At 38.1% G+C, this 12,375-nt stretch overlaps 1 protein-coding gene across 1 annotated transcript in view; it reads right to left on the minus strand.

Moving 5' to 3' along the window:
* LOC115229990 (acetylcholine receptor subunit alpha-type acr-16-like) overlaps positions 1–4,237 on the minus strand; it is a 918,018-nt gene extending 913,781 nt beyond the window's left edge. Inside the window, exon 1 of the mRNA XM_036507280.1 lies at positions 2,908–4,237. The gene's annotated coding sequence lies outside the window, so the exon portion shown is untranslated. The remainder of the gene's footprint in view (positions 1–2,907) is intronic.
* Between the last annotated feature and the right edge of the window lie 8,138 nt (positions 4,238–12,375).

Here is a 12,375-nt window from a genome sequence, read left to right on the forward strand (position 1 = left end):
CCTGACAGATATTTCAGGTTGAAATATCTGAAATTTCAGGAGAAAATACCTGGAAAGCATTTCTTCCGATGTTAGATTCAAGGCCAGAAATGTAGAAAGAAAGAGAACAGAGTATTATATGGACTCTAGTACATGTCTGGCCTCGATGAGATTTGAACATGGAACGCGAAGAGCCATGACAAAACACCACAAGACATTTCTTCGCCACTATAGAGATTATTTTTTACTTGTTTCAGTCATTTGATTGCACACATGCTGGAGCACCGCCTTAAATGGTTTTAGTTGAAGAAATCGACCCTAGGACTTATTCTTTGTAAACCTAGTGAGTAATCTATCGGTCTTCTTTGCCGAACCGCCAAGTTACGTGGACGTAAACACACCAGCTTCGGTTGTCAAGCGATGGCGGGGTGGGGAAGACACAAACACACGTACACACAAATACACACACACACATATAATATATATATTTTTACGACGTGCTTCTTTCAGTTTCCCTCTACCAAATCCACTTACACAGCTTTGTTCGGCCCGAAACTATAGTGAAAGACACTTGCCCAAGGTACAACGCAATGGGACTGAACCCGGAACCATGTGGTTGGGAAGCAAGCTTCTTACTACTCAGCCACGCCTGCACTTATTATTATTATTATTATTATTATTATTATTATTATTATTATTATTATTATTATTATTATAAGGTTTTCAAAAGGTGACCCAAAATATGCCAAGAGGCATGATCAATTTAATGGCCCTCAATATTTGACTGGTACTTTATATCGTAATTTTCCTATTTAATCAGTAAAAAATGATATTGATACTCGAATCCAGGAGGAATTTTAGCTGACAACGTAGCACAGCGAACAAAAAAATATCACAAGATCTTTTGTTCGGCACTCTGGCGACTCTGTTTCTCAACCATACTAATAACGACACAAATATATTAATTTCTAAGATAGATGTTAAAGACCACATATAATGGAGTGAGGTGTGTTAGTGTATTAACTTCACTCCAGTACATAGGTAGATACTTTCTCAATACTTTCTGTTATCGACTTCGGAAAAAATGAGGTGTGAATTTAAACACGGCGAGATTTGAAATCAGAATATAAAGGGCTGCAACTGAATACTGCAAAACCTCAGTTTCTAACAATACGGAACAAGTTAAGGGATAAGATCTGTTCCAAATTTTGGCACAAGGTCAACAGATTCAATCGGGTGTTAGTTGATAAGACAGAGTCCAGAGCTCAATTAGTACTTATTTTTTGCGCCCACGAAGGGATAAAAGGTAAAGTTCATATCGGTATGTCAGTGTCTTAATAATAATAATAATAATAATAATAATAATAATAATCCTTTCTATTATAGACACAGGGCCTGAATTTTTTGTGGGGGGTGGGTGGATAGCCAATTATATCGAACCCAGCACTCAATTGGTACTTAATTTATTGACCCCGAAAAGATGAAAGGCAAGGTCGACCTCGTCGGAATATGAACTCAGAACGTAGCGACAGACGAAATAGCGCTAAACAGTTCGTCCGGCGCGCTAACGATTCTGCCAGCTCACCGCCGTAGAAGTAGTAGTAGTAGTAATAGTAGTCGTTCTGCTAAAGGCACAAGGTCTGAAATTTTGTGGGAGAGGACTAGTCGATTACATCGACCCCAGTTTTTCACTGGTACTTAATTTATTGACACCGAAAGGATGAAAGTAAATGTCAGCCTTAGCTGAATTTGAAATCAGAACGTAGCGACGGGCGAAATGCCGCTACACATTTTGTCAGGCGTGCTGACGATTCTGGCAGCTTGCTGCCTCAAAAATAATTCTTTGTAAATTTTGCACAAGGCCACCAGTTTTGAAGGGAGGAAGTCGATTACATTAACCCCCCAGTACTAGGCTGGTACTTATTTTATCGATTCCGCAGGCAGGAAACGCAAAGTTGACCTCAGCAGAATTTGAACTCAGAGCCCGATGAGTGGGAAGAAATGCCGCTAAGCATTTTTCCCGACGTGTTAACGATTCTGCCAGCTCGCCGCCTTAACAATAATGATAATAATAGTAATAATAATAATAATGATAATAATAACAATAAAAAAGAGAAGTATGATGAAGAAGAGGAAAAGGAAGAAGAGGAAGAGGTGGAAGAAGCAGAAGAAGAAGAAGCGGCGTATATGGTCATAAGGATTACTTTGGACGAAGTAAAATGTTGACGTTTGACTGAAACATTATATTGCCGATCGATCACTTATACATATATGTGTGTGTGTGTGTGTGTGTGTGTGCGTGTATAGTTTTATATATGTAAGTGTATATATATATGTATAGATATGTGAATATATATATACATATGTACATATAAATATACAAGTATACATATATAAATATGTGTGTATGCTTAAATATATATGTGTGTGAGTGTGTGTGTGGTGTGTGTGTTTATGTATATGTATGTGTGTACACACACATATTCATGCACACACATATATTAGTGGGACTATATCGATTGTTTGCGGCTGAAGGTGCGTTTAAAACTCGAGACGTGTGAAATGGAATTAAATATTATAGCGTTCCAATGGAACATTCTGCTGTCTCGCCCCCATGACTTATGTCAATCTCACTAATGATGGAAAATAATATAAGTTAAAATAAAATTTATAAACGAATGACAGAATGCCAACTCTTTCTCCATTAACGATTCGTATAAACATCCCTATAAACAAAGATTTGATTTTGATTTTCCAGTTTCAGCTAATGAGCTGTGGCCATGCTGGGGCACCGCCATTGTTAAACAAATGTTAAACAAATATGATATTTTTTTTGGTCGTTTATGAATCATAAAGTAATAGATAATTTTAAACATGAGAGAAGATAATTGACATAGAAAAAAAAGGAACAAAATCAAACAAACAAACCTCCAGCTTTGGAAAATAAAAGATAAAAAGTTAGTATATTTGTCCAGCTTTAATTAAAAGATGTTGATCCAACTTGGTCGAGAAATCAAAATGCTTTCTCCCTTTTACATAGTCCTTCGTGTGGCTCTCAGTAATAACCGAAACCTCAAACATCTTTAAGAAAACGGGGAAATATGTTAAGCAAGAAGTAAATCACAGATATTAAGAAACTAGAAGCATATAAAGTGTGTATATGCCTATACATATGTGTGTGTGTGTATGTATGCATATCTATATGCTTTCACGTAATCATGTCGACCATAGTAGTAACTCCGTGTCAGTAAAAGTAACAACGTAGCAGCTATGTGGAATAATAACACGTGTAAAATGTAAATGCCAGTGCCCGGATGTATCGGTAACACCTTGTAGACAACAGCAAAATTGATGTAGATGCAACAGATTTGGATGTAGAGGCAAGCATTCGGATATTTGCAGTGGTTACCACGGGACTTTGTCAAATAGTGGATATAGATCTATTGTCAAACAACTGCTGGCGAATGTTGTGGGTGGGTGTTGACGACGTCGATGGAAAATTTAACAAAAAAAAAGGAAAAAAAAAAAACAACGTGTTTTCGTAGAGCCAATGAGAGAGCAAGCCTTTACGTGGTCATCGATCTGTTAGAAATAACAACCAAATATCGCTCAACACCGAAGTGTCTTTTTAAAAAAATAATAATAATAAACAGGATTACATATTTGATGATGCAGTCTGAGATAGACAATGTCGGAAAAGAATGGGATTGACACTGTCAGAACGCCTTTGATCATAGGCCTGCTCGGTCAGGGCTGACCTGGGGCGGGGCTACACCACACCAACACCAACAACAATAACATCCAGTGAGGGAGCTTCGACATGGTTTGCGATCTACTAGAAACTGTAACCAAAGCTCACTTAAATCACACCGCAACGTAGATCCTTTGTTCACTGTACGTTGGAAAAATATGGGATGGCCATGGCTGGAATACTTTTGATCATAGGCTCGCTCAATGAAAGTCGACATGAGGACGGGTTAAGCAACAGTAATAACAATAACAACAATAACAATAACAACAACAACATCTTCCTCGAAGGGCAGCGCTCGGATGCACAGTGAGGACAAGTTGTTGATGCATTGACAGCAGCAGCAGCAGCAGCAGCAGCCGAGAATGGGCTGTAATGTAGCACGTGTGGCAAGAAGATACAAAAGCAGTATATCTCGGATGTTGCACTATCGACGGTAGCTGAGCTGCTGTTGAGAGAAACTGACTGACAGCGATTGTAGGTGGATGGATGGATAGATAGCTGGCTGCCTGGATGGATGGATGGATGGATGGATGGATGTGACACATGTGTACTTGTAGTGGTAAATGCCCGGATGTAACGGTAACCAAAAAAAAAAAAAAGTATTGTTATAAACTGTTGCGATAAAAGCTTAGGAATGAACATCACACATTATTTACTTGGAATTACAAAATACCTCGGATGTAGTGGTAATAATCCAGAAATGCATATTATTGCACTCTTTTATTTGTTTCAGTCATGTGACTGTGGCCATGCTGGAGCACCGCCTTTAGTCGAGCAAATCGACCCCGGCACTTATTCTTTGTAAGCCCAGTACTTATTCTATCGGTCTCTTTTGCCGAACCGCTAGGTGACGGGGACGTAAACACACCAGCATCGGTTGTCAAGCAATGCTAGGGGAACAAACACAGACACACAAACACACACACACATACATATATACGACAGGCTTCTTTCAGTTTTCGTCTACCAAATCCACTCACAAGGCGTTGGTCGGCCCGGGGCTATAGCAGAAGACACTTGCCCAAGATGCCACGCAGTGGGACTGAACCCGGAACAATGTGGTTGGTTAGCAAGCTACTTACCACGCAACCACTACTGCACGAGTAGTTAAAATAATAAGTAACTCAGGTGTATTACTCTTTAAAGAATGCAAATGAAATTTAATAGTAGTAATTAATGGTTTATTAACTAATCGTAGCAACGCGGAGGGAATAATTTCGGTCCGATGTTATTTATAACACGATTATTCCTCGTGTTAGTATCCCAGATGTAGCGATACATGTTCAAGAACGTAATTCATTTCACATGTAGTTTTAATGATAGCGACCCGGCTTTACCGGTAATAACTGTAATAAATGTTATAAAGGAACGTGTATTATTCGACGTTTAATTCTAAATATGGTACCCTAAGTGTAGCGCTACAGGTTAACGATGTATACCTATACCATCTCATGTGTGGATCTAATGATAGAAGTCAGAATGACGGTAACAACTATACGGTAAATAGTTACAGAAAGTATATCATCAAAAGAGTTGTTATTATAGCAGTAACTCACATCAGCGTCACTAATAGTTGCAATATCAGCAAGAAAATATTTATATCACATGAGTAGTTATAGCGATATAGAGCCCACATGTAGTTGTAATAACTGCTGATGTAACTGTAGCAACAACGTCTAAAGAATTTGAAGATGTTATGTATAGTCGTAACGATAGTATACCGTATGTAGCAGTAACAATTCTAGCAGTGATAGTTGCAATGAATAACTCTAGAAATGTGGATAACACACGTGTAGTTGTAACAGTTGAGACGCGCATATAGCTGTAACAGTTCTACACTAGTAGCTCTGCTAAGTGTGGCTGTCACATGTATAGTTGTGAAGGTAATACTCCATATGTTTAAGTAATAATTCTTGTAGTGTTACTCGCAATGAATAACTTTAGAAACGTATACATCACACGTGTAGTTGGAATGTTAGTTATAATGTTAAGTCTCGCATATAGCAGTAGAAAATCTTATAGTGATGGTTGTTGTAATAACTCTGGAAAGGCGGCTACCACACGCATAGTTGTAATGATAGCTGTGAGGTAGCTGGCAGAAACGTTAGCACGCCGGGCGAAATGCGTAGCCGTATTTCGTCTGCCGTTACGTTCTGAGTTCAAATTCCGCCGAGGTCGACTTTGCCTTTCATCCTTTCGGGGTCGATAAATTAAGTACCAGTTACGTACTGGGGTTGATATAATCGATTTAATCCGTTTGTCTGTCCTTGTTTGTCCTCTCTGTGTTTAGCCCCTTGTGGGTAGTAAAGAAATAGGTATAACTTTAGGTATCACGCGTAAAGTAGTATCTCATATGTACGAATAACATTCTAGAAGGGATTGTTAGAATAATAGCGCTTTAAATGTGGCAAACACAAGTTTAGCTATAATGGAAGACCCCATACATTGCAGCACAATTCTAGTAATTTTAGTTGTAATAAATAACTTTGCAAGTGTGCAACTGTAATGTTAGCTACAATTCTAGCAGTGATAATTACAATAACAGTTCTGTGAATCTGGTTGTTAATCCACGAAGTGTAATGAAATTTTTCCATATGCAACACTAAGGATTTTGGTTCTATAGTTAGTTACAGTAATAGTTCTGGCAATGTGGCCCCTATACGTGAAACTGCACCGTTAGTATCCCATATGTAACCATAAAAATTCATAACAGTAATACTTACGGTAATAATACTAATCCGCATAACTATAGTGATAGTATCCCTTATGTAACAAGAAGAATTCTAGCAGTGCTCGCTATAGAAATAATTCTGAAAATCTGACCAACTAGCCACGTTGTTGTAATGGTAGTCTCCCATATGTAGCAATGAGAATCTTAGCAATGATTGTTGAAATAAATAGCTCTAGAAATGTAGATTTCACACAAGTAGCTAAAATGATAATGACCCGTATAATTGTTGTTTCATAGTTGAAATATCAGGCAAGGAGAACGAACGGTTACGTAAGTATTAGAAATGACACGCATGGATTTTGTGGTAACAACTTTACCTATAATGAACATAGTGATATTTGCTGCTTGAGTGTGAATGCTACACAAACTGTTGCTATGGTAACACATGGATTCAATGCTAACAAATTTAGCTCTAAAAAAGAAAAAGCAAGCAAACTAATAAAAGCCATTCTCATGTGAAAGTCTTTAGCTGGTTGCTTAAATTGCTAAAAATAGTAGCTACTTATTTTTCTTTCAAAATAAAAGCTACCTAGAGTACGGGATGGTCATAGTTGGAAAACTTTTCATCACAGCTTCTCCCAGTCAAGGTTGGATTGTTATTCAACAACAACAACAACAATAGCAACAACAGCAACAAATGTTCATGATACAACGTGATCAGGAGTAACAGTACCCGGATGTATACGCAACAAGGTGATAATACCCGGATGTGAAGGTAAAAGACACACATGCACATACACCCGCACTGATTCTGAGTAATCAAATCAAGGTAAACTAACAGGTGTAGAAGCTACGTGTCGTGTCAGTACCCGGATGCAATAATTAGTATCATAGGTGTAGGAGTGGCTGTATGGTAAGTAGCTTGCTTACCAAACACATGGCTCCGAGTTCAGTCCCACTGCGCGGCACTTTGGGCAAGTGTCTTCTACTATAGCCTCGGGCCGACCAAAGCCTTGTGAGTGGATTTGGTAGACGGAAACTGAAAGAAGCCCGTCGTATATATATATATATATGTATATATATATATATATATATATATGTGTGTGGGTGTGTGTGTGTATGTATATATATATATATATAATATATATATATATATATATATATATATAGTTAATCCAAACAAGAAAACACAAAACAAAAAAACACAATAACGTGAGGACGTGGAACATATAAAGTATTATTGGACGCTCAGGAAAGAAGGGAAGAAGGAGGGTTTAACGTTTCGAGCGGAGCTCTTCGTCGGAAACATAGGAGAAGGAAAGCCAGAGGAAAAAAATCGCCAGTCATATATATATATATATATATATATATATATATATGTATATACATGTGTGTATGTTTGTGTGTCTGTATTTGCCCCTTCCCCCCAACATCACTTGGCAACTGATGCTGGTGTGTTTACGTCCCCGTAACTTAGCAATTCGGCAAAAGAGACCGATAGAATAAGTACTAGGATTACAAAGAATAAGTCCTGGGGTCGATTTGCTCGACTAAAAGCAGTGCTCCAGCATGGCCGCAGTCAAATGACTGAAACAAGTAAAAAATTAAAAGAATAGAAGAGTAACGGTAACTAAAGCAACATTTAGAAATGTAGCTGTTGTTGTTTCGCCCTTGGTCAGTTTTCTGAGCAGACTCCTAAACAATTGTGCTCAAGCTATGACCGTTCCTTTATTTCAATTGGGTATTACGTACAGTTCAATGTATACAGCTCTTTTGGAGACATTAGGGAGTAATCAGAGAGAGTTTTAGCTACTACGTGTAGTCTAAACATTCATACGGAAGCTTGCTTGCTCGTTGTGGAGTTGTAGAGATGTGGAGTGGTAGAGGTAACAACCGGATAGACACAATAACAATGTCGTCGAACTGAAGTGATAATGATAAGTGAAGATTATCACTCCTAGCTATCATGAACACACAACGAGGTGGGAACCTTCTGTGTGGTCGCTGGAATTTCTAGAAATAGATGACAGATCTCCACCAGTTCTCATCAAATATCGTATCGGGGAAAAAAATAAGAGGAGGCACATGGTATGACAATAACTACAAGATATCTGTAAGACAAAAACACGTGATGGTTAAAGTTAACTTTGGCAAAACAATAACATCAACAACAACAGCCATGATAACAGCTAAGGAGACACGGTTCTTTTTTTTCGCTCGTCATGTTATAAATAGCAGCCAATTTCCCGCAACGTAATCTCTTTTATCTTAATTATAGGTTAATGCAATTACTTCTTACATATATAAAGACTCCGCCGGTTACGACGACGAGGGTCCCAGCTGATACGATCAACGGAACAGCTTGCTCGTGAAATTAACGTGCGAATGGCTGAGCATTCCACAGACACGTGTACCCTTAACGTAGTTCTCAGGGATAATCAGCGTGACACAGAGAGTGACAAGGCTGACCCTTTGAAATACAAGTACAACTCATTTTTGCCAGCTGAGTTGACTGGAGCAACGTGAAATAAAGTGTCTTGCACCTGAACGTAAGATAGGATAGGCATGACCGGAAGGCTCGAAGAGATATGAACAGGTGATAAATAATAACAATATTAATAACAAGTATTTAGAATTTAAAGTATTTACTGTCGATACATGATGTAGGATATAAGAGATATTAACTTAGAGAGAGAGGGCTACATAAAACATCTTAAAAATGCCAAGGTGTACCGTTTGGAAGAGAAGATCTAGTAGGTACTAAGAAAGCTAGTGGCTGTTAATGACACGTTTGATGTACTGGGAATACACAGATATTAGAGGCAACATTGAAAGCTACGTTTCACTTTGTTGTATATCCTCAAATCGGCCTTCATTGATCAGGCATATGATCAGAAGTGACCCCTCTATCACACGTAACTATTTCTTCCTTGTCAACTAGTTCTTTATTCAGAAATACTACGAATAGGACCATATTAAACATTTACTTTCCATTTAGCAGGCTATTGTATAATTTGAGGGAAATTTGGTGACTACTTCTAGAATATTCCCTGTTGGTTCAAACTATTTCACACCACATGGTCTCAGGTTTGATTCCCGTAACCGAATATTATTTGTGAATATTCACAAAACAGTTGGTACGTTACTTCAGGCCATAGGTTTGTGCAGACCAAAGTGAGTAAGAAGAATTCCGTTATGTATGTATGCATACATGCAAGTAGGTATGTATGTATACATATGTATGTATGTACGTATGCATGCATGTATGTATGCATGCACGTATGCATGCATGTAAGTATGCATGTATGTATGCATGCACGTATGCATGCATGTATGTACGCATGCATGCATGCACGTATGCTTGCATGTATGTATGCATGCACGTATGTATGTATGTATGCATGTATGTATGCATGAATGTATGTATGCATGCACGCACGTTTGCATGTATGCACGTATGCACGCATGTATGCATGCATGCATGTATGTATGTATGTATGTGTAATATATGTTTTGAATGTTCTCTTCCGTTTTTAGTCATTTAAATTCTTCGTCTGAGGAAGGACCTGCTTTCTAGCAAACATACAAAGTTCCGCCGTCGGAAAGTAGATAACGAAAACAATGTCACATTTTAAACTTCTGAAAAGTCTTGCGTATTTCTATGGTTCCACTAACAAACGGTATTTGATTTCATTTTGTGAAAATTCAGGCTTTTCTAGACAGTTAGTTATGTATGTATGAATGTATGAATGTGTGTATGCATGTATGTTTGTGTGTATGTATGTATGTGTGTATGTGTGTATGTGTGTATGTATGTGTGCATGTATGTGTGTATGTATGTATGTATGTATGTATGTATGTATGTATGTATGTATGCGTGCATGTATGTATGCATGTACATGCTTGTATGTGTGTAGGCATATACGCACACGTAGGCATGCAGACATAGGTTCACACACTCCGTCGTAAGTGGAGTATTCAACGTTTCTTACACAATATATATGATAGAAGGAAAAAATGAAAAAAGCACAGCAGAGTTTTGCAACCTCTGTAATTGAATAACAGGTTTCATGTGATGGGGAACCCAACTTAACATAAGACGACCGAATATTGTAGGTGAGAGAAACTTGGAAGGTATGTAAAGATGTAAGTGCCTATGTATATGTGCATGTGTATTATGTATGTATATGCACATGTATGTATGTATGTATGTATGTATGTATGTATGTATGTATGTATGTATGTATGTATGTACAACCTGTTGCATGGTCGGGTCGTCGGCGACTAAACCGCCAACCCCACCAAGCTTGCTTGGTGAGGAGGGTGTTTATTGGGCACCCTGCGGGATGAAAAACAAAACCCGTCAAAGGGCGGAGGAACTCTTGAGAGTCAACGGCCATCCAATAAATGTCTTAAGGCTGGATCATGCGCCGAGACATAGAAATAATCGGACTGAATACCCGATCGCACAGTTAAACCATTGGGAGTGAAGGACTCCTAGCCTTTGTTAGGGCATCCTTCTAGGAGAAGGTAACTTAGGTAACTGGGATAACTCCGATATAAAACCTGCGGCTCTGTGGTTACCGATGATGTTGACTTGTTCTTCTTTTCGGATTATGGCTGCTGTTGCTTAGTGAGTGGGGTTGACTCAGTGCACAGCCTTTCCCCACTTTCAAAAAAATCTTCTTGCACAGACATTGCACAATAACAACATTGATTAAGTTTCGTTCAATGGCCATACTCGATAACGAGGGGGTAGCCACCATGTATGTATGTATGTATGTACGTATGTATCATTATTCAATTTTTTTTCAAGGTATCTTGCTAATAAAGAAATATCGGTTTCTAAGCTAGATCTAAAGTTCCTTCGTTGAAATTTCAATAACACAATATAATATTTTTGTATGTATGTGTGTACATGTGCAGTTTTCAGAGTTAGTGCAGATTTATATTCTTTGTTTTATGCATGTATTCTCACGTATATAATTACATGTCTAGACCTGCGCATATATACTTAAATAATAAACTTCTGTACAGTTTTACGAAATTTTACAGTTTCAGTGATGGCCTGTAATGGTAGTCCTTGAATCAGCGTTCTCCTTTCGGTTTTTGAAGAGCCTAATTTCTCAAGATTGATACGAAGATAGTGTTACATGTCCCAGTGCCCCAATAATTACATGTATGAACCTGAACTTGTAATCTGGGTAAAGTGATAGTAGATTTCACAACAGTTCAGCGTAGATATTTTTTTCGATGATCTTTCGCTTTATGTTTACAGCTGCTGGGCTCTACTTCCGTACATACACATGTATGTCCCTTCTATTTTTTAATTAGTATATATCTTCCACTGAGAAGGGAGCCGGTTTCTAATAAATTACGAGGCTCCATCTTTGAGATGTAGTTAACACAAACAAATTCACATTTGGAACTTGAGAAAAGTCTTGTATATTATCACAGTTCCACTCACAGGAATGAGCCGGTCGATTTCTCTTGTATGTATGTATGTATGTATGTATGTATACAAAACCTACGGAAGAAATTTGCCAAAGCGAAAAAATGACTGCTTTCGAAGAGGGTCATAGCACTGCCAGCTGTCCCTGGATGGATGTGCAGTCTGAACTCCACTCTTATAGACTTTATGCATACATACATAAGTACATACCTACATACATATATAATATTATGTACGTATGAATGTATGTATGCATATATGCCTATGTGTATGTGTGTGGGTGTGTTTCACTATAATGTTTGCCTGAAGCCCAGCACAGATGTTCCAAGTGCATATTAAGCCTCAACAACAACAATTTTTTGTGTCGAGTTCTTATTCGCAGAGAATAGGTGGTGGTTGAGCATCTATCGCCGAACTCCAAACGGTCATAATGATAGAATGCGTGGAGGAATATTAATATAAACATGTGTATCCTTATTTTCCTTACACAGGTGCAACAAAGGGAGATATTTTTGCGATTAA

The sequence above is a fragment of the Octopus sinensis genome, linkage group LG1 (genome assembly GCF_006345805.1).
Source record: "Octopus sinensis linkage group LG1, ASM634580v1, whole genome shotgun sequence".
Taxonomy (NCBI): domain Eukaryota; kingdom Metazoa; phylum Mollusca; class Cephalopoda; order Octopoda; family Octopodidae; genus Octopus; species Octopus sinensis.